The sequence below is a fragment of the Sphaerodactylus townsendi genome, linkage group LG07, assembly GCF_021028975.2.
Source record: "Sphaerodactylus townsendi isolate TG3544 linkage group LG07, MPM_Stown_v2.3, whole genome shotgun sequence".
Taxonomy (NCBI): Eukaryota; Metazoa; Chordata; class Lepidosauria; order Squamata; family Sphaerodactylidae; genus Sphaerodactylus; species Sphaerodactylus townsendi.
In genome coordinates, this window is record NC_059431.1 from 69,748,824 (window position 1) to 69,772,812 (window position 23,989).

At 41.2% G+C, this 23,989-nt stretch overlaps 1 long non-coding RNA gene and 1 pseudogene across 1 annotated transcript in view; both read left to right on the forward strand.

Annotated features, from left to right (window-relative positions):
• The window catches only part of LOC125437178, a 21,190-nt gene extending 6,340 nt beyond the window's left edge, over window positions 1-14,850 (forward strand). The window contains exons 2-3 of the long non-coding RNA XR_007245147.1: window positions 10,433-10,504; window positions 14,767-14,850. This is a non-coding gene — a long non-coding RNA (uncharacterized LOC125437178). The remainder of the gene's footprint in view (window positions 1-10,432; window positions 10,505-14,766) is intronic.
• A 1,196-nt stretch (window positions 14,851-16,046) lies between these two features.
• LOC125436995 overlaps window positions 16,047-23,989 on the forward strand; it is a 40,660-nt pseudogene continuing 32,717 nt past the window's right edge.

Below are 23,989 nucleotides of genomic sequence, written 5' to 3' on the forward strand. Positions count from 1 at the left end.
GATGATTTGAAGCTGTATGGGAAATCAGACACAGAAATCCAGTCACTAGTAAACACAGTTATTCCCATGTGTCCCCACTTCCTACACCTCAGGGGGAGGGAGGTACCACCAGGAGAACCTCCCCCTGAGATCTCAGTGCCTAGGCAAGTACATACGGGCACAGGAGTTCTTTCAGGTAGGCAGAGCCCAAGTTGTTTAGGGCTTTGTACGTCAATGTCAACACCTTGAATTGGGCCCAGGAGCAAATTGGGAGCCAGTGCAGTTCCTTAAGGACTGGTATGAGGTGCATCCAACCAGATGTACCTGCTAATAGTCTAGCTGCTGAATGCTGCACCAACTCCAGCTTCCAGACCATCTCCAAGGGCAGCCCTGCATAAAGCACATTACAGTAACCCATTTGGGAGGTTACCAGAGCTTGTTACATTGTAGCCATGTCCCTTTGTCCAAAAACTGGCAGATCTGGAGAACCAGTCAGAGCTGGTGGAAGGTCCTCATGGACACTGCTGTCACCTGAAGCTCAAAGGACAGCAATGAATACAGGATCACCCCAGATCTTACACCCAGCACTTCTGGGGCAATACAGCCCCATCCAGAACAGGATGCCCTGTGATCTCACAATCTAAAATGTTCATTAGCTGCTGTCTACCTTGTGGAACTCAGTGGGGGTACAGTTTAACTAAAACTATACTAGTATCTATATGAAGTATAGATACTAGTATCTATGAAGTATCCATCTTAGCAAAAGGAGGCAATTTTGCTGTTACCACCACCAGAATTCCAGTAGAAAACATCATCGCTAATGTGGAATCAGCGATTTATCCTCTCCCTAAGGAAGAAGCGGAGGAAGTAAGGGGGGAGACAGCAAGGGATCTTCACAAGTAGAAAGGCATGAAACTTCCCTCCAGTAACATAAACAAGGAAAGAAAGCAAAGAAAATACGTCAAAGATCTCAATTCTGATTCAGAAATCATCATTCTACCAGCTTGAGATACAAAGGTAATGCAATGGTTATCATGGAAACAGACCAATACAAAGAAAAAATCGAGACCAACTTTTGGACCCCACAACATACCAAAAAAAGTTAAAACAGGACCCAACCAACAAAATCACCAGGAAAACCAACACCTTTGATTAAAAAAAACTCCTCAATTGATCCAATCATTCGCAAACGCTCTCTTGCAAGAATCCTGAAGCTTACCCTCCTAGGACTCTATGGACTCCCCAAAAAATCCCACAAGGACTCCCACTCCACTCAGACCTATTGTAGAGTGCAATTGGTTCTCCTACATATGATTTGGCCAAAGTTTCTGGCACACACAACTGGCTACAAATCCCATATTGGACTTACCACACACAGTACATTAAGGACTCAACTCACTTCATTGAAAAAAATCAGCAAACTCAAACTCAACCCCAATGTGACAAACTGATCAGTTTTTGATGTGTGGTGTCCCTATTCACCAAAGGTCCCCATAGCCGACACCATGACGACTCATTAACCAGAAATTCCCAAAAGAGACATCACAGCCCTGTTTCAACATTGTCTCACTACCAGCTACTTCCAGTGGGATAATGAATACTTATGAACAAAAAGATGGGGTAGCCATGGTGTAGCCCTCTTAGCCCTATGTAATAGCTAACTCTTTTTTATATGGATTTATTTTGAGAGCTTACAAGCCCTAAAAACAGCACCAAAAAAGCTCCATACCATATGGCTCCTCAAGTTATGTGGGATGACACATTCACCATTTGAGAGCCAATGGAGAAGAAGAAGAATCTAAACAAGTTCCTGGACCATATCAACAAGATCCACCCAAACATCCATAATTTACTATGGAGAGAAGAAAATGGTAAGGAAAACTGCCATTCTTAGATGTTTTAGTCATCCCATAAAACCAAACCAGCAATTGGGACACACACAGTATACAAGAAAACCTACTCACACAGACAGATATCTACACAAAAACTCCAATCACTCATCCAGGGCAAAAAAAGGGAGCCTCTATAAGAAACTTTGGTACATCCCGGCATAAAACAGAATCTCAGGAACCTCACCTCCTACAGAGATGAATTGAATCACCTAAACAGGGCTCTACAAGGGCTAATGGTTTACTCTAATACAGAAATCAAAAGGGGCTCTTAAGATCCAAGAACAAGCCCACATGAACAAAGATAAAGAGCCATCTAGAGGGAAGGTGTTCTTACCTATACATCAAGGGGAACCACTGATCGCGATAGGAAAACTGGGATGAAGAAGCAAGTACTGAACCCACAAACAAATCTTACCACAGACCCTCTAAGAAAATTCAACAGATGCTTCTGTGGTTCAGCAAAGGATAAGAGGGATCCTTTAGCTACTGCAGGAGTCTATCACATACCATGCAGCATGTGGACAAGTCTACATAGGAACCACCAAACGCATGCGCATAGACAGCAGTATCAAAAGAACACCTAAAGGACACTGCAGACTATTTCCAACCAGAAAAAATCAGCAATAGCAAGAACTTGCATGATAAAACCAACCTGGACATAGAGAATATTATTTTGAAAAAGCAGAAATTCTGGACCACTCTCTGAAAGTTACCACTATGTCCAGACTACACAGAGAAGCAAGCAATTCTTTGAAATCCATAAGCACATGGACAATTTTAACAGGGAAGGGGAGAAGAAAACTATGAAAATGTGAACAGAACCTGGCTACCTAGTGTTGAAAAATACTAGGGTGAAGACTGTGTCCAAACCCAACTCCCACACTAACACCTGGGATGACATCATAGACAAAAGAAACAAAGGCCAGGATATCACTTCCTATTCAGATGCTCCCACTGGCAGTGACCTTACTATCTACAGGGTTACTCCCCGGGCCTATAACGTCTTCATTTATTAATACTCATACTTCTATTCAGATGCCCTCAGCTATTGACCTGGTTGCCGCCTTTGTTACTCACAGACAAGGTTTCCCCACCCACCCTGGACACTCCAACAGATATATATACTCCACTTGCTTTCCCAACATCAGATCCTCTGAAGATGCCAGCCACAGATGCAGGCGAAACGTCAGGAGAGAATGCTGCTAGAACACGGCCATTCAGCCCGGAAACCACACAGCATCCAAGTGATTCCGGCCGTGAAATCCTTCGATAAAACTATACTTATTTTAAAAATTGACAATTTAAAATCTCAACTAAATAAAATTAAGTTAGTTAAATGCATTCTTAAATAAAATAAAATTATCTTCAATAGTCTCTTGAAGATTGAAAGTGAGTAAAGTAACATTACATTTTTATTTTAGCTTATAATATTATGGTAGCTACCTATTGCAGAACTGGGCACTGTGCTCTTACTAATTTTTCAGTGATCTATAAATAGACTTCATCATGTATTTCTTTCAGTGGGTTGCTTCCGTGTATTTATTTCAGTTTATAATCTGCCCTTTCCTGACCAGGTTTTGCTGAGGACAGTTTACAGCAAATTAAAATTACATATTTACAATTAAGACTTCAACATCAGTCAGTACTAAAACTCTAAAAGCTCTAATGGTGGCAAGCATATCACATTGTGGGGTTGTCAGATAGGAACAAAGGGTAGCACAAGAACTCAGTACAGAAAATGGAAAACACAAATTCATAATTCCCAGTTAGAAAGAAAATATAGTTGTAAGTGATTAAAATTTATTTATTTATTTATTGAATTTGTAGACCGCCCCATCCCTGGAGGGCTCTGGGCGGTGCACAACAACATGTATACAATATATCTTAATCGGTACATTTACTAAAACCAATAAAATATATTAAAAGCAGCGGTCAGTACCAGAATTATCCCAGGCGTCCCAAAAACCCAATTTGCTTAGAGGCCTCCTTTAAAAGAGGAAGTGACGGGACTCCCCTCTAAGAGGGTAACATAAGATGGTGAAGATAAATGTGTAAGGGGGCGCACATTTCAGCGGCTGGACACTCCAAAGGCCTGGCGGAACAACTCAGTCTTACAGGCCCTCACCCGGAGGAACTCACTCAAGAGGTCCTTGAGGGTCCAGGATAGCTGGAGGGAGGAGTGTTCCACCAGGCGAGACCAAACACGTCAGAAGGTCCTAGCCCGTGTGGGAGCTTTCAGCCAGACCATCGATGAGAGACCAGGAACCACCAGCAAATTGGCCTCTGCTGAACGCAGAGGCCGAGTAGGGGCATATGGGGTAATGCGGTCTCTAAGGTATAGTTGTAAATATAGTTGTAAGTGATTAAAATGCAGACACATACAATTTTTCAGAGCTCAACATCCAAGTAGGTTGACTATTTCAAATAAACATGTCTATACTTATTAGTAAGACTGAATTATTTATATCATGCAATATTTTGAGTTGCTGGGACACCCCTTCTATTATTCTGCATATTGAAATCTATGCCAAATGGATTGTGGTGGTAAATTTTATCCCTTACATTTCATGTTAATGAAAAATATTATTCCTGAACATCTAATGCAAAAATATAAACACAGAAGATTGAAGCTAACAACAACACAGTCCATTCCTCCAAAAATTGTGTTGGATGTTTAAGGGATCCAAGAAAAATATAATAGCGTGGGAAAGGTCAATGGCTACAGTCTAATATTAGTTTGTTCATGTTATTTCCAGAGGCTGGATTATTTCTGTTTTTCTTTTTTAATTTAAACTTTACCAGTTCCTACGCAGGAAGCATTCAAGAAATAATATTTTAGAAGAGCCTTATTACACAAGATGTGTAACAAGAAACAGTTTGGGGGGGCTCCTGACACACCCTTCTCATTGCCACCGTATATATCAGTGATATAAGCTCTAATTCAGGCCAAGATATAAGTTGAGGCACCTAATTTTACCACAAAAAACTAGGAAAACTTATTGACTCGCGTATAAGTCGAGGGTGGGAAATGCAGCAGCTGCTGGTAAATTTCAAAAATAAAAATAGATGCCAATAAAATTACATCAATTGAGGCATCAGTCGGTTAAATTGTTTTGAATATTTATTTCAAAGAAAAAACAGTAAACTAGCTTCTGTAGAGTGGAAAAAAGAGGGTCAACAAGGGAACAATATGGTATCCAGCAATAACTTTAAAAAAAGTACAAAAACCTTAGCTCAACCAGCAAACCAAGCTAAAACCACGAAGTTTAAAATCACTCCAAAACTGGATTCCTCTATCATCATCTGTATGTCCAAATGTAACCCAACTTAGATTTTAACAGGGATATTATCAGAATAGGAAAATCTACTATTAGCTTGCATTGTAAAGCAATGGGGGGGGATGGGGACATCTCCCTTTGGGGGGGTCCAATAACTTTGGGATCCCCAGGACCCAAACTTCACCTGGAAACCTGAAGCAATTAGTCCATAAAGAGACTCTCCTGATGAAAGACCAGCCAGGTTTCGAAAGTGAGACTTGGTTCAAGAGGGTCCAAAGTTATGGACCCCTCAAAAGGGTAGCCCCATCTACTAATAAGCTCCCATTGGAAAACAATGGGGGGAATGGGGAACTGTACCTCCTTTGGGGAGTCCATAAGCTTTGGACCCCTTAACCAAACTTTTACCAAACTTGGCTGGTATCATCAGGAGTGTCTTCTGAGGGGTACCCTGAAATTCTGGTGCTGCTAGGCATAGGAAACTACGCCCCTGCTTTGTGGCCGGCAAGAGCAAAACATTACACAAAATTTAATGACCCATATGTTTGATATAGAGTCGAGGGAGTTTTTCAGCATTAAAAATGTGCTGAAAAATTCGACTTATACATGAGTATATACAGTACATATTGGATTGAGAATTCAACTTAAATATTGCTTTGAGCTGCGGAACAGGAGGCGTGTATTCAGCCTTCCCCCCTGTTCTGTTTTTATGAGCAAAAAATAGTTTTGGGGAAGATGTTGTCCTGTTGCCAGTTCTGTATAGGTGTTGTATGGTTCCATATAAAATCTATAATATATCACTTAGAGAAGGGTTGTGATTCAGTGATGGAGCATCTGCTTTGCATGAAGATGGCCCCAGGTTCAATCCCCAGTATCTCCAGTTAAAAAAAAAAGTTGAAACTGGATATGGTGTCTAATGGAGCACATATGTTTCTTCTTACCACAAGAAAGACAGAAATTGAACCAACAAATGTTTACTTTTCTTGGGAAATGATAGTTACCTGAGAGGAAGTCTCAAATATGGTTCACAAATCTATTGTTGGTCTCCTAGAGCAAGATACATAAGACATTAGGGGATTTGTACAAAATTTACAGAATTTTTAAAAATGAAGTTGTAGCTACACAGTACTCTTGTTCTAGGGGACATTAAGGAAGAAAATTCCACACCTCAAATGGTTTTTTTTTTTTCCAAATCGGAAATAAGTCCTCACCACAGTAGTGGTAAGAGCTTTTTTCTATATCTTTGTTCCTTCATTTTTTTCTTCCAAAGCTAATTATTAAAAGAATAAAATTTTGTAATAGTTATTGGTACAGTTAACATGTATACTTCTCCTTTGAACTGTTATTATTATTATAGTCCTTAACTTTGTTGACATTGCTGTACTGTGCTGTCCATTGAAGGTATTTACTGAGGCGAGATATAGTCCAGAACTCATGCAAAGCTGGGTTACAACTACTTCTGGCTACATAAACCATTACAAATATATAAAGCATCAAAATAATTTTTCGGCATTGCAGGAGAATTCCCTTTTAAAGGATGGTATTGAGGACTCTACTGCAGTGTGGATTTTCACTAAAGGAGCATTGTTGTCAAATGCATTTGAGATTGAGTTATAACCTGTTCAAGGACAAGATCTAAGTTCAGTTTAAACGACAGTGAAAGCAGTGTGCCTTTACAGTATAAAATAGTCCTGAATGATTATGAGCATTATAACTCACTTTTAAGCACAGTGTTTGTCAAAACCATTATTCTGTGCACTAAGAGAAACTGTGCACTAAGACCCAGCCCCTAAACAGGCATTTGTAGGCGAAGACAGTTGCCATCTGCCTGTCCTCTCCCTCCTCCCGTTTTCCTTTTCCAGGCATGGAAGCCAACTAACCCAGACCCAAGGCAGGGGCATGTTTTCCAGTTGGTGGCTTCAGTAATGTGGAGTTTGCACCCAGTGAGGGAGGCAGCTCCACCTTGCTTACTCAGAAGTAAGCACTGTTGGGTTCTATAGCATTTGCTTCCCAGAAAGCTCACTTAGAATTGTAGCCTTAGTGCCTGACTTTGTGTTTACTTTTAAAAGTAACACTCGATTCTGTGGTACTTACTTCTGAAAGAAATATGCATAAGCCCTACAGTGCCACCCTTTTGTTTACTGGAAAAGTAAATTTCACTGATCTTAATGGTTCTTACTCCTAAGTAAGGATGCCTAAACATTAGTTACTGCCAAGGAGTCTAAAATACGCCCATCTTTCCTGGCTTCTCCACTCTGCTTTGCAAATGGATGACAGATTCCCTTTCCTCCCAAGTTAATTTATTACCAATACCTTGGGAGAGAAAACAAATGCCCAGATTTTATACACACATTTAGCTGAAGTAGCTCACCTCCATCAAGCATTACATCAGCTTGAGGGAAAAAGGAGGTGGAATCTTGTTCTTTCCTTAATAGACTGAGCCTCCAATGTCACTTAAGTGATGAGACTTGTTTCAATGTGAGGGGAAGGTGTCCAGTGTTTGTCCTGGAGGCAGAGAACATCTTGATGGGTATCTCATACTCCATTCTCTGGGAGGCAGGAACTACTTTTTTCTAACTTCCAGTCTTGCCAGGGGACTCCATTTTAGGCCAGTATTTTTCCTGCCTCGTTTGGGAGTGCACAGACCTTGAGCAGCTCCTTAGCTTTTTTGCATTTAATGTGTCATTCCTAGTTACCATTGAGAAGGTCTGTGTGTCCCTTTGTACTTTCCTTGGCTGCTCCAGTGTGTCCACGCACCACTTTGTGTCTGCTTGGAGGGATAGAAGGGATGCTAAGAGGAAGGTGGCACCCTTTTCTGCCTGTTAAGGCAAAATGGCAGTTTTCTAGGGGCTCTGCAGAAGACACCAGGGCAGTTGCTGCCTGAAAATGAATTTCCCCCTCTGGAAGCTGCATGGCTGACCAGGAGGAGGGAGACTATTCCCCCCGATGAGGCCTCTGCAGTAGGGAGAGAAAATGGCTATCTTGGAATAATGGGTGCTGTATGTGCTGGGCCAGGAAAATCCCAACTTTTCCACCCACAAGTAACCACAAGGAGAAACTTTTGCTTCAATCTTTCTCTACTTTTTTTTTTGCAAAAATCAAGAGAAAAGCCAAGGAAACTTTTTTTTAGAGGTGAATGAATGTACCAAGATACTGGGGGGAAGCAGGAAATCTTGGAATATTTTTGCTTAGATGAACCTGAGATAATGCTTTTCTTGTGGATTTTGTGTGGAGTTGTACAATATTCTTTACTGTTTTGTTATTTGGAACAAGAGCAATAAACTACAAGTAAAAACTTACATTGCCAAAAGCACAATGCAGCAGTCTCTCATCAGTCAGTACTCACTTTTTCCTGCAATATTCTTTTAAGGCACACTGCTTCTACAGGGCCCATTATGCATAGAACACTTATCTCAGGGCTCTTCATGAGCTCTTCAGTGCACAATGGGCTTGCAGAGGGATTTCCTCATGTTTTTCTGTTTACATACGAGGAGGCACTCCCTCCTGGACCTGCAGTTTTTCTATAGCAAAATCTCCAGACCTGGTTCTCTTAACTCCACCTATCAAATGATTCTTAAAGGCATAGATCTTAAAAGGCACATTCTTAAAGGCACAGATCTCGTTACACACAGTATTCAAAATGGCTGAGCTTAGCCTTTTAAACTGTCCATTTATCCCATGTGCTGGTCCCAAAATACTTACACCACCCCCCATGAAGAGACAAGAGCAGAAATTTCCTGGACCACACACAGTATTGCTCAAGCCCTTCTAGAGGCCAGTTATTATTTCCCCCACACACTTTCTGCTGCTACTTTACTTTGCTGCTGAAGAGAATGCGGCATTGTTATTTCCAATGTCCCCAGGCACATTTGTTGATCACACTTAGGGGCACAAAAAAGTCAGGAGTTATTATATTTTTTGTATTTTGAGTGTTTTTTTCAAAGTTATTGTACCGCAGGCGGCACAGTTTTAGACTATGGCACCAAACTTTCAAGGATTTTTAGGAGATTCTCCTAATGCTACCACCCAGGCTTAGTGAGGGTTTGGTTCAGAGGGTCCAAAGGTTATAGGATTCCCAAAGAGTTGCTCCATCCTCCATTGTTTCCAATGGGGCTAATGGGAGATGGGGCTACGCAGCACCTTTAAGGGCCCATAACTTTGGACCCCTGAATTAAACTTCATAAATCCCGGAATGAGCTTAAATCAAAACTCCGGAGAGTTTTCCTAAAAGATACCCAGGAAGTTTAGTGCTGCAAGGTCAACAAAGCACCAAACGACTTAACTCCTGACACGTGGCCCCCCCGGAGCCTTCCCAGATTCTCCTTTTAAATCCACTACTGGCATGGGATTTCCAAAGGGAGAATCTGAGTTTCCAGTTTAAACATTGAAAGTGTGATGCTGTTTCCGGGGTGGGGGAGAATGCCCAAATTCAGCATCACTTTCAATGTTATTCTAATCCTAAAGGGACTGATTTACTCCATTTAAGGTGAATTTAAAAGAAGAATCCTGGGCTCCCTAGTTTAGAAACACCGTTGAAATTGATGCTGTTTGAGTGATGGTTTCCACTGACTGGCCTTTGTGAGAGGCGATGCTGACATTTGTTTGGTAAATGTTTTGCTGGGGGCCATTTGTGAGAGATCGACATGCTTAATACCCACTTGCACTGGCTTGGAGCTGTTTCTCAGGCTAACAACCTACCTCATAGGGTTGGTGGGGGGAGAGCCATGTCTGTTTTTCTGGGGGTGGGAGGGTGTTTGTGAGCTGGTGCAAAAATAGTGGCTGGTGTGGTGGGAGGTGGCCATTATATAGGAGGGCAAACTCGGGTTTGTCCCAGGCTCCAGTTAGCCCTGAATATGCCTCTGGCTGCTCCAGGGAGATAGGTCCACAGGCCGTCTTGCTGTAATGGACATTTCACCCATCCACAGCAGCATTGGTATCAATTGTTCCATAATTTTTTTCCAGAGTCCTAGCCACCTTTGACACCAATACATCTTCCTGTGCAAACTCTTTCTAGTTTCTTGCTCAGCGGTTAACTGTTTTCCTGCCTCTGACTACAGTGTTCAGATGACCTCATGATTGTCTCTTTCTCCTTGAGTTTGTAGTTCCCAATGACATTTTTTCTCATTCTCTGCAGAGTATTTGGATTTTGCCACAACCTACTAATTCCAGAGTTGATCAGTGCCAAATATAATTATCACATGAATTCTTTAGCAGTATTTACAGTTTCAGTTTTTCATGCCAAATGCTGCTTTTGGCCATGTCCTCACATTCTTATTATTTTTATAGATCACCTGAGATGTCGGTGTGAACAACTGATCTTTCCAAGATGAATAAATTAAGAACAGCATCAGAAAAAAGGTAAGAAAAAGGTATAGAGGTTTATATATTTAGGGCTGCCTTTATTGGCTAACTTGTTTTTTGAGACTGTTGTGTTTCAGGCAGGTATACCTATTAATAGAGGACAAATTGGGCATGAACATAAAGTAATGTGCAGTTCTAGTATATATCAAGTACTTATAAGCTTTTGTAAAAAAATTTGTGTCATTATATGAAGTGGTTAATCATATATACAGAAGTTCTAGAGTTGAATTCCCTAATATGTATGAATTAAGTTCCTTGAAGTAGCTTCTGACTTATAGTGACCCTATGAATTAATGTCTTCCCAAATGACCTATCATTAACAGCCTTGCTCAGGTCTTCCAGAGTGTGGAATGTGGTTTCCTTCATTCAGTCAATTCATCTCAGCTGCCATGAACCCCAGGTGGGATAGAAGTCTAATAAATCTCAGGTTAGGTCTTCCACTTTTCCGGTTGCCTTCAACTTTCCCTAGTGTTCTTTTTTTCCCCCAGGGACTAGTGACTTCTTATAGTGTGACCATTGTACCATAGTTTCAGTTTTGTCATTTTAGCTTCTAGGGAAAGTTCAGGCTTGATTTTATCTAGAGCCTATTGATCTGTCTTTTTGGCAGTCCACAGTATCTGTGAAACTTTTATCCAATATTGCATTTCAAAGGTATCAACTTTCTTAAATTTGCTAGCAGATGTTCAAAAACAAATTCTCTGTAGCCCATTTTTTTAACATATTAACTCTAGTGAAAAAAGATGTTAATCTTCAAAAGTGAAATTTGCCCACACATAGACAAAATAGGATATTTTGCATGTGAAGGTATTCAGAAAAAAATTTAAAAAATTTTTTGGAAAGGGTTGCCTTCTCTTGCTTTTTGCACAGACTTGCAACACAGCCTGATGATATAGGATCATGGTCATTGCCTGGGGAATATTGAGAGTTATTTTGTTGTGTTTTGTTGTAGTTTTGTTTTGTTGTGGGAGGTGCAGTGAGGGAACAGGTAGGAGGAAAAACTGACCAGCTAGATACCCTAATAACTCAGTATAAAAAAGATTTGTATTGTAGACATTTCTAATTTTAGAAAATCTTTGTAGTGATTTCTTGCAATTTATGTTTCCTTAATGAAAGTATGTAATAAATAGAGTTAAAGCAAGGATGTAGGTAAGGGTTTTTTTCTCGGGTTCAATCACCCCATTACATGTCCAACGCTCTGCCCCCATTTGTGGGTTTTTAATTTTTCCAGTGTTATTTCCATTTTTGACCTGCAGGAGGCGCAATTTCTAGGCTAGAGACTCTCCTGCTGATACCAGCCAGTTTGGAGAAGTTTGGTCTAGGGGCTCCCCAAGGGGTGCGCCCATCCCCCATTGTTTCCAATGGGAGCTAATAAGAGATGGAGGCTACACATTTGAGATCATAGCCCTGAACCAAACTTCACCATGCCAGGTGGTATCATCGGGAGGAGTCTCTTCTCCTGAGTTTGGTGAAGCTTGGTGCAGATGCAGGGGGGTAGAGACGCAGCTCTCAGATGTTCCAGGAACTACCATTTCCCATCAGCCTCTCTACCAACATGGCCAGTGGCCATGCTGGTAGAAAACTGATAAGTAATTCTAATTATCTGGAAAACAGGTTCCTACCTCTGTCAAATGCCTTGAGGTCAGCCCGTGTCAAACGAGGCGAGGCCTTGGTGAGATTTCATCGAGGTGGAGAAAGCCAACCAGCAGGTAGCTGGTGTCCACGATGTTCAAGCTGACCTCTCCGTATGCTGGTTCCTGGCACCTTTTATTATGATTCTAAGCTGATGTAGAAGAGTGAGCAGGGAATTCGAATGAGAGGGGGGGGGGACTAGAGATCATCATGTGATGCATGAATCTCACCTGGCTGCTTCGATGCTTGAGGAGAGGAGCATCGGCGTCTGGAGCTAATCCTCACCTGGGGGCAAGGCCATTGTCCCTTTGTCCGGGACACCAGTGGATTTGTGAGCCAGGTAGTTCATGACCTGTGACTCATGTCGGGGAGATGAGGAGTGGGAGGCAGAGATGCTGACCAGAAGACAAGGAGTACCCGGTGTACTTGGCCGCTCTGAGTGCTGGAGTGTAGACCATCCCACCTGGTCTAGTGGGTCCAAATCTATGGACTCCCAAAGGATGTGCCCCCATCCCCCATTGTTTTTCAATGGAGACTGTAGCAGATGGGGGCGGCTACACATTTGAGTCCCGCCAACTTTATTACTAGACCAAGCACGCAGCATACCTGGGTGGTATCATCAGGGGGGAGCCTCCCTGATACCACCCAGGTTTGTGGTTGGACACTAGAGGTCAAAGCTATGGACTCCCCAAGGGTGTGCCCATCTCCCGTGACGTGGGAGCTAATAGGGGAATGGGGGCTACATGGATGGCATCCTCAGGAGGTCTCCTAAAGATACTCTGAAATTTTGATTGCTTCTAGTAACAATTTGCCTGACAGGCACCCCCCAAGTTTCCCCAGATTCTCCTTTAAATCCACCCCCCTTACATTTAAAGGGAGAATCTAGTCCCCAGTTAAACATTACGACCACAGTGATGCTGTTTCAGGGCAGGGATAATCCACCCCAAAACAGTATCACTTTCCAATATTTAAACAGATTCTCTCTTGCCCAAGGTGGATTTAAAAGAAATTTGGGCTCCGTGGTTCATACCATTAGAAATGATGCTCATTTTGGGGGGTGGGATTCCAGAAGTCACACTTTGCCAAAAAAAAGCCCATTGGGGCCCCCACAAAACTCAGATTTTTGCGCAGGCTCATTTTTCTTCATGCCTCTGCTCGGAGGGAGGGGCAGAAGGGACTGCTGGCTGCCGGTTGGGAGCCCAGCAGGTGGGGGGGCAGGGGAGTCTGCCATTCCTGGCCTCAGAGAACTGCTTTTATAAGCACTGAGGCCGGTAGAAGGAAGACAGGGGCATGGTACTGACTAAAAAATCTATACCTATGTCCCTGAGTTGAGTTAAAGTGTGCATTGCATTAGTTGTTGTACCTTTTGTATTATGTATTTGTTTTTGAAGCAGGAGAAACTGCAAAGTGGTATTTGTAGAAACAGTATTTTTCCACGAGACAGAAAATTTAAAATGTTGATTTAAATAAAGCTGGACTTGAATTGAAATCTGTTTTTCTCTGCTCTGGTTCTGAGAGCACTAATTATAGAGCAGATGTGACTTTAGATGCAGAATCCTTTACTCACTGCAGCAGAACTAGCAGCACAGCAAGGAACAGTAATTCTTTGACTTGACAGTATTTATTAAACTAGTGTCATATGCTTTTGTTTTATTGCATATTTCATAGTATATATAAAATGACACTTGCTGTACAACACAGTGAGAGTACCAAGTTAAAATAATGGCTGTTGATTTTTAAAGGTGATGTAAAGAAAGCTGTCAAATGATTGTAGCATAAAAAAAATTGGGTGGGTTTTTAATCCATAGGAAGATTTCCCCTCTTATTCCTTGATTGCTGAGTTTTCTCAATAGTCTCTGGTGAGGAACTTTGTCAAAAACCTTTTGGAAATCCAAGTACCGGTAAACAATATCCACTGGTTCCCTCTTATCCACATGCCTGTTTACACCCTCAAACAACTTTAGTAAGTTTGTAAGGCCAGAACTTGCCTCTGCAAAAGCCATGCTGACTATTCCTCAGCAGTTCTTGCTTTTCTACATGTTTTATAATTTTATCTTTAACAATAGATTCTAACACTCCAAGTTAAAATGTGGATTAGCGATATATATCTTTGTGTTTTGGAACTTATCTGCTATACACCATTGGATATTGGTTGATATAAATCATGATTCTTTGCCAGATTTAATACTGGAGTAAAAAGTAGTTTTACCTTGCAGTAGCTTTACTTTCGTCTTCCAATATTTATAGTGTTAGGCAGAAAATATTTTTGATAGGGTATTAGTTTCACCAGACTGTAAGTTTCTCTTACTTTCATCAGCCAGTTGTGAATTCAGATCCTTCTTTTTGTTCTGTTTTGGTTTTACTTCCAATTCCTAGCAAAGAGACCAATGTGGCTGTGATAATCATATGTAGAGCTACTACTATGTCAACTACCCAATTTAACAGTAAGATGTCTGGTTTATGGGAAAACTTAACTTGAGACCCACAAAAATCTCTTTGTGATTCTCCTGGATTCAAATAACATAGCTCTAATATAGTCTTCAGGCTATAGTGTGGGTGGGGACAGACTTATAGCACAAGTAAACTGTTTACACTGTTTCTGTGTTTATAGTATATTTTCCCCTTTATAGCTTAACTAACAATTCTCGGATTGTAAGTTTATTGACACCAACTTAGGAAGATCAATGGAATGTTTGAGAGCTGACACCAGATATAACATCAAAAGGTCTCCCATCACAGGCTCAAAGTCCAAATTAAGTACAAGTACCAACTATAATAGAATTAATCCAAAATCACATTGCCTTGGTTTTCTTCTTTTAGATCATCTTTGCTTTCCTTTCTTAGCTGATATGTAGTATATTTTACTTTTAGGCACAGGTCTAAGGTTTGTTATGGTATCTAGGAGCCAATAATCCCAACTGGTACATCTAGGAAAACAGCAGTGGAAACCAAACCCTGCTGTGGTTCCAAAGTAGGTTAGAAATCTAGAGACTCAAGATGGTGTGTTTAGGACCACAAAACCTTCATAGTTATGCGTGGGATAAAACCATCAGGAGTGTATAGGAACTTGATTCAGTAGCAGATTTTTTGATTTCAGTACATTTGCATTAAGAACAAACAATTGTTTTTCTCTCAAGACCTGGCAAGTGAGAAGGGAACAAGGTTTGCTAACTGATATGCTACAAGATTAACAAAAGAAACTCAGAAGGAGGTCTGAGGTCCTAGGAAATATTTCAAACAAGGAAAGAGGTAGTATAGTAGATGCAGTTTTAGTTACTTGTTGAGCTGAGTTTTCATTCAGTCCAAATTGGATTGATCAGACATAAGAATATTTTAGAAGGAAATGCTAATGTGGGTTTTAGTTCTTTCGAAGGTGTGAAGGTAAGGGCAACCAGATCCTTTTCTCTGAGAAACATTCTCATAATATTGTGAGAAATTCTGACTGATGATCTGTTGGTCAGGTAATGGGAGGGGCTTACTTATCAGTTCAGCCAGCAAGAGTGAAGTAGTTAACATGATTTTGTTATGTTCAATCCTGCCCTAGCTCCACTGGCTTTCAATATTGTCTGGGGAGATAGTCCAAATTAATTTCAAGCCCTTGTGTAACTGGCAAAGGGGAGCTAGCCTGGACAACAAGAGTGGCACAGGTGGGAGAATTTCTACCAGTATGGAAGCTTGATGTCACTGCTGGCCTTTAATGAAATATGGAACTAAAACAAACTTGTAAAGTATGGATGAGGATCCAATAGTGAAACTAGATTATGGACTTTACTTTTGTATCTTCAGCACAAGTATAGTCTTTCTGGATCTTTTGATATCATACACATTTATAATTAATTTTCTGTGCAAATCATCACACACTCTCGCTAAAAATGTACATCTTTAATTTTCAGAAAAAATAAAGAAGGAGATGACTGCCAAAGGTTCAACAGGCATTGAAGTTATTCTCTCAACTTTAGAGGTACTGATTTTTATTTTATAGTGAATCACGGGACTTCCTTACAATAACCAAAGCTTTTTTCTCAGTTGGTTATGAAATCAGTCTGACAAGTCAGTTATTTCATTGGATTTTTATGTTGGTAATTGAGTGAGACTGTCTCTTGAATGGAATGGAAACATTTTCAATCATCATATTCAAATCATAACAGAAAACCTGGTGGTGTGCAGTTGAGACGTTTAAGATAAATAGAAACTTATTTTACTACAATTGGTATATAAGGAGAAAATGTGGAAAATGGTATAACCAGAGTAAAGCCCTTTGAAGTCTTGCTTATGTCACAGATTAAGAAATATTATATTTAGTATGTACGATGTTCTTTTATGTATTTTATTCGATTCTGGAAGGTGGAGAATTTTACATTATTATTTACATTATTTAAATTAAATCTTAATTGAGCAAATTTAATTTGTATTTCAAATTTATGTGTATGCAAGAAGTTATTTTAAAAATATATGAAAACCTTGTTCATTTCAGAACACAAGAGATCTTCAAACTACACTAAATATCTTAAACATCCTGATTGAGTTGGTAGCAGTGGGTAAGTTTATATTAAATTGCAAATAATGAAGTGTTGACTTGGGATATTTCTGAATTTTTATATTCTCAGATAATTTTTAAAAAATCTGTTGAAATGGCCTAGAATTCCAGCAAGGTTTGTATAATTTAGGATTGGTGTTGCTTGTTATTTCTAGGTGGTAGCCGGAGGAGCAAGTATTCTTACAGTGCCTGCAAAGGAGGAACACAAATCTTACTGCAATTGCTTGTGAATGTCAGCAAAGATTTCCCACCAAATGAAGACTTAATGGTGCTACTTCATTCTCTCCTTGCAAAGGTTGGCCCAAAAGGTGAGCTGGACACACAAGCTCAGTCCCCCAAAACCAGTTCAGCAAAGTCCATAAGGTCAGGTGTAACACAAGGTTCAGCAAAGTCCACAAAGTCAGGTTCAACACAAAGGTTCAAAGCCAAAGGAAGTCCATAAAAGTCCAAGGTTTACCACAAGGTTCAAGAGCAGAGCAGCCAGCAATGTGAGGCTGTTGTGGTCTGCAAAAGGCTCTTTATCCCATGGGACTAATTACCCAAGTCTCAGGAGGCCAAGTCTGTGAGAGCACTCACATCTTGCTTAGGGAGGCAGTTTGTGAGCACTCACATCTCTGAAACAACCGTCTAGTTGATGCGTGACTCTGTCGGAGTCCACACATGACCATTGCAGTACGTTACTCCATTCGGCTAAGAAATAAGCTTGAAAGCTAAAAGGCTTGAGTTGTCTGTGTTGGAGAAATGCTTCTCTGTTATGAACTACAGTGTTCATGGTCCCAGAGGGAGGCCAGAAACTCCCTGGTGGGGGCATGCTTGATAATTTGGGACCTCCAACCAGTCCAGTCCTTTGCCTTTGGGGGCTGGGTCTGTTGCTTTAGCTCTGCAGGCCCAGCCCCCTCTGGTCTCACCATTGGAACATCCGCCCCTCCAAATTCTGCCTGGTGGTGCAGCTACCATCTACAGCTGTCAGTGGATCCCCCTTGGCATTCTCTCATGGAGGGTGCTGTTCCCTGCAGTGGAAAGAGTACAGCTTGTCAGTGAGTGAAGCTTGTCAGTGGGTCAACAACACACTCTGCCCATGGGAGCACTCTTGTTCACCCCAAGCCTTTTGCGCTATCACCTTCAGTAACAGCATGTGGCTGCAAAGGATGGATTTCAGATACACTTCCTTCCCATTTCCTTCTCTTTCCTATGACCCGTTGTAACACATTAAGGTGGGGGCCGGGGCTGCTTTAGAACTGGTAGGGGCCAGAGCTGTTGAATTGCTACCTGGGTCCTGACGAGGCATGGGTGCCACTGCCAATGCTAGGGGTTGGGGACCTTGGAAGGGAGAGGTGGAGCCAGGAAGGTGGTGTCGGGGTCCCTTGTCCTTCTTACCTGTGATGATGCAACTGCCCATCAGGTCCAGGTTGTGAAGTTGTTGTACCTGAAATGGAGCCTTGGTGGGTGAGCTCAGCCACAGTGTGTGCTCACTTAAGTGGGGTTTGTGCCAAGAGTTGTTAGCCTTGTTGTGGAAGTTGTTTTGGCTGTGGGGTTTTGGGGTTTTGCCACCCTGAGTGGTCCCTCCTCATCTTTAAGTCCCCATGGCTACCAAGAACTGACACAGACAACATCCTCCATGTTGCATGCCCATTATATGGGGCTTGAAGCTTCGCAGCTGTTTTTTTTAAATAGATCTGAGGTAGATGGTCTGTCGGGAGTGATGGGCTTTACTCTCGGAGGCTTGTGAGTGTACCATTGGCCAGGTGACTAGGCAGCATTCTGAGTGCTTCAGTGCCTTGGGGGTGGAGCTGCACCAAGAGGAGTCACTTTGCAAATACTGGAGCCCTATGACTGGGCCAAATATGGTTTTAGCGGAGCATAACTTTTAGCCTTAGAAGTGGGTGTTCCCCAGCCTGAAAGAAAGGGACTCAGGGGTTGGCCAGCCAACATCAGCCCTGCCCCAGGCGTACCTCCTTCAGTGCTGACTCTTTGTCTCGCACTGGGGCTGCATCACCACCATGGCTGCGCTGGTGCCTTCCTTTGTTCCTGCACTACTCCTCAGCACCTATGTTTGTGACCTTATGCTGCCAATAGTGCCACTTGAGCCGCCACTTGTGACATTTATGCCAGGTCATGCCTCTTTCATAGTGCTCTCTCTCTCTCTCTCTCTCTCTCTCTCTCATGGACTGTGCTGTGAATACATAAGCATGCGTAGGTATTTTAAAATTTAATCTCTAAATTATATATGGAGTGAAATTTTTTATTTGCTATAATTTGAAAAGCCTAAAATTTTTATTGATTTTTATTTTCAGATAAAAAAATTGGAGTAAAAGCCAGAATTATTGGTGCTTTAAATATAACACTAAACATAGTGAAGCAAAACTTACAGAATCAAAGATTAATACTGCCTTGTCTTTCAAGTGTTAATTGCGCATACTCACAACCACAACTGCAAGAATCCTTTGGCTTTTCCCTCAGGATGTGCCATTTATTTTGATATCTAATATACAGAATGAAAATACCTGCATATTAATGTCAAAAACAAGTACATGGGATTTTGCATGCCATCACGGCCCCAGCACGGTATGGGACCTTGTCTGTCCAAATGGTGCTGGTATGTGACTGTTTCTTGTTTTCAAGAACTCATCTGCCTCTGTTGTTGTACAGCAGGCCCCTTTAATATTAAGTCTTATTTAATTGATTATTAGGCATGAAATATACGGATATTACAGAATCAATTAAGTCGAGGCAGAACTGTTTAACCAGTTATAACTTTTACTCAAGGTTATTACGCTGTCATTAAGAATTCTGTAAAGGTGATCGGAGATCCTTATTATTATTGATGACCTGACTAACTGACAATAAGGCGGTTAATGTATTATCGCCAACCATGGGTTTATGGAATTTCAAAATAGGCTAAGTGTTGTATAAATGGAATCAATTTAAATAGAAATATGCTATGCCACAAAGAGCAGGTATAAATATATGCTTTTGTTCCTGTCTGCTGTTAGTAATTCCCTACCTACTAGAGACCATTTACTAAGTTAGACTGTTGCTTTTGCAGTTATAGGGAGGGAAGAGTGGGTGGACAATGGGCTATAATAACTAGGCCCTGGTAGTAGCTGCCTTGTCTTGGCTGACAATTGCTAACTACCTTGCAAGTGATATTGCCCCTGGAACTGCTGTTGCTGCTCCTGCTTTCATGAGGGAATCCATGCAGCTGGTAAATGATAAAATTGGTACATTAGAACAGACAGTAATGGGACAGCACATTCAATGTACAATGCTCTATAGGTCACAGATATCTACCTTCCCTCCCCACAGCTGCAAGTAGCAGTGTACAAACACTCGTGCAGAAAATATTTGCAGTCTGATCCAGCAGGCTCTTTCTTATGTTCTTATGTTCCTATAGTTAAAGGAAAGCTTATTCAGGTCTTCACAGATACCACTCATAATTGGTGGTCAAATTATGACTTGAGCACAGCAAATTGCTTCCATCACTAGTGCTTAACATCCAAAAGAAATGACAAGCATTCTGTAGCATAATACTTCCAAACAGTTCCATGTAGCATTCTGTACATTTGTGCACAATATTTGAGGAAACAAACTTGCAACTTATCTCTAATGGGACTGGGAAAAGCTAGTAAGATAGTGCTTTAGTTACACAGTGCTTTAGTTGCTTTTCCATTGAGTATAAAGTATTACATTAATATTTTTGCATTTCAATTAAAATCATATTTAAAACATTTTCAGCTGTAAATGCTGTATCCTTGGGTAAGAATGGAATTGTAGAGCTGTTGTTTAAGATCATCGGTCCTTTCAGCAAGAAAAATACTGGCCTTATGAAGTAAGTAAAATACTCAGTATTTTGATTAGCCCTTTTGAAATGCCACTAGAAATATTTATTTAAGCATAGGAGTAACTAGTATTTGAAGTGAAGGAATCCCAAACCTGTACGGGATTTGCGTTCACCAATACTGTTGCTGCAGGGCATGAAAGGTGAATAACACATTCGATTATTAAGCTCCACCCAATAGCCTAATACTACTTCAACTAGATCTTTTGCATAATAGTTCTACTCCAAACACTTACTGATTAGTTCCCCACCCTAGGACATGGACAATAGAGTATCCCTGACATTCCTTTCTCTCTGGACCCAGTGTGTCACTGGCTCCCTCTATGGTACACTCCTGAAGATACCAACCACAGATGCGAGCGAAGCGTCTAGGAACAAGATCCATAGACCCACTGCCGCTTTAGCCCGGAAAACCCACCACAACAGATCCAGATACAAAATGTTTTGCAGTACCGTTGGTAATTGTGGCCATGCAATACTGAATTGTAATTATACAGACTTCTGGGACTTCTGGTTCATATGGGGTGCTTAATAGACCAGAGGTATTAAGTTTAGAAATCTGTTTCTTTTTTATATTCACAGGGTTGCTTTAGATTCTCTTGCTGCCTTGCTAAAATCAAGTAAGTGTGTGGTTTAAAATTTAACAAAACTATATTTAGAAGTTCAGGTTACAATCTGTCTGCTGGATGTTGTAAACCTATGCAGTGATAAAACTGAAAGATGATATTTTATAGGTTGCAATGGAGTATATCATTTTGTGTGTTGAAATTTTTTGAAAGGAAGTTAAAGGAAAAAATGAGCAATGAAAATCAATTGTCTTATTATATAACTGACAGCATGTTCCCAATGATGAACTAGAAAAAGTGAGGGCTGCTGGGAAGTATAGTCCTTGGCCATCTGGGAGGGCCCAGGTTCCAACCCCACCCAGAGGGGCAAGGATTACACTTCCCAGAAGCCTTGCTGCCTAGGAGCCATCTCTTCTTCTCTCATAACAGTGTGCTTCTCCAGGGCAGCAGAGATCCTTAGGGGGGAAATGCAGGAGGAAGCCATACTTCCCTCTTCAACTCATGGTGTTCTTCTCCCTACCAGGACTAGATTCCTCTGGTGAACTTTGCTTCTCCCTACCAGGACTAAATTCCTCTGGTGAACGTTGAAGAACTTTGCTTCCTCACTTATAGAACATGGGACCAAATTTTCCAGAACGCTCAAGAGCCTACTGCCTGAAGTATGGCTCAAATTTTTGTCAAAGTTAGAGCCCTGTCTCTGTATGTGGCCGAAGGAGGGAATCTGAAAAGAAGGCCCATTGTAAAGTTAGGGGCCTGTGAATTTTGGAGGGAATCATAAAGCTTTTTTCATTAGAGGCTACAGGTTTTTTAGTTCTAGCTGTGGTAAATTGTAAGGCTAGGCAGGGAGGAAAGGAAGGAGGGATTGCCCCTCTTGGTGGGCACTGTTAACCCTCCAACAGTTTTCTGGAACCCTTTGTATTTGTTTGCACAATGGGCTTTGAGCCTAACCTGCAATACTAACAGATATAAGTAAATTTTGAATTGTCCGCACCACTTCTTCCCCTCTAGCCCCTCTCCCAACTCCAAAACACTACCAGGGACTATTTTCCTGCTACTGGAAGAAGCTACGTGGTATTCTGTCTCTTCTGCCAGCCATTTTCACTGACCCTAATTAAATCTTCGATGGAATGGTAGACAATATATATAATATATATAATTTCTCTTACTTTGACATAAGCTAGCCGAAGTAGCTTTCATAGAATCCAGGGGCTTCACTTCATCAGCTGCATATGGAGTTTATAATCATTTTATAAAGACTCTTTACCTGAAATTATATCCCGTCCCTTTTGAGTATAAAAGTGCCTGTAAAGTGAGCGTGCACGTCAAATAAATCTGAAGAAGTGATGTATGACTCACAAAAGCTAATACTTGAATAGATCTCATTTGCTTTTGAGGTGCCACTAAACTCCTTTTATTTTATAGAACCGAGAAGACTGTGATACACAGACTAATCTTAGAATTTATTGTGTTTTTAGCTTGTCCTTCCACCAAGGAACTCTGGGTGTCCTACATGGTTATTCCTCTTGACCATTTAGTCCTTATAACAGTCTTGTGAGTTAGGTTAGGCTGAGAGAGGTGATGATTGACCTAAATTTATCCAGAAAGCTTCATGGCAAAGTTGGAATTTCAACTTGTATCTTCCCCAGTCAAAATCCAATGTGGTAACGATTATATCAGTATAAGGAGTTACTACAGTGGCTCCCCATCTAATAAAAGATCAGCTTGACAGTGAAATGTTGAGTTCTCCTGTCCAAGTTTGAAGAACTTTAAGAATCCATCTCATACTCTTCACCCCTTCATGGCGTTTGCTAAACTGGTAATGCCGGAGGAATACAAGATAAATATGTATTGTGAAGTGTGTTTCCCAAGGAACACAGTTGGATTACACTAGGATTGCAATCCATGTTTTTCTTCAAAAAAAATTCACTTATTTGATTTTTACTGGGTTGGATACTTTAAATAAACTTCGATAACTTTAAAAATCTTTTTCCCAAAGAAACAAATGCTAGAGCAGTAGACAGAGGCTAATGTCCAAATTAGCACCAATCCATCTATGTAGACTGGCATCGTCATGATAGCCGACATAGACATATGTTGATCCGCAAAGGAATCTTACAGTCTATTAAAAATGTTACAAATACCAAACAGGGAAGAAAAGCATTTCTTGATGTCAGTGGGATGAAAATTCTGTATAATACATCACAAGTAAGTACTTGGATCACTCTGAATACTGACACTTTATATGTTCTTAAGATGAGTATAAAAATATCTTTTATAAATGTTCCAGAAATTTGTATTGAATAAAATCCTGCAAACTGTGCCAACTGAATTATAACTAAAGTCATCTTCCTTCATGGGGAAACATATTCATTCAGATTAGCTACTTTTGACAGGCACTTTAATATACGTGTCCTAATCATTCTGTCTCATAGTATTCTTGCCATTTTAATTCAGACTCTTTATTATAGGGTTTTGATTATGCTCTAGAAACCACAGTCTGTTTTCCACTGAAATAGCTACTGTTTGTCTCTAAGGCCGTTTGCGCCGCGACCTCGCTTCCTCCATAGCCAAAGAGTGCGGCCCGGCGTGAAATGGAAGCAGATCGCAGCATCAAGCATCGCGAGCGAATAAGCGAGAACACGAGGTCGAGCCGAGGCTGACCGGTCGCGAACGCCTCTGCTCCCTCCCATACACTCGCGTTGTCCTCCTTTCATTAAGCCTGCGGGCGTCTGGCACAGCCATACGCTGCCCTCCGACCCTCTGGAGGCCGGGAGGGACAGTGAATGGCGAACTGGCTACACCGCAGAAGCGGCGGGGACACCATGTGATAGGCGGGAGATAGAGACTAAGCGTCTTCAATGGCGACTGTTAAGCATAGCGCCGCCAGGTAAAGGCGCTTCCTCTCCCAAAAC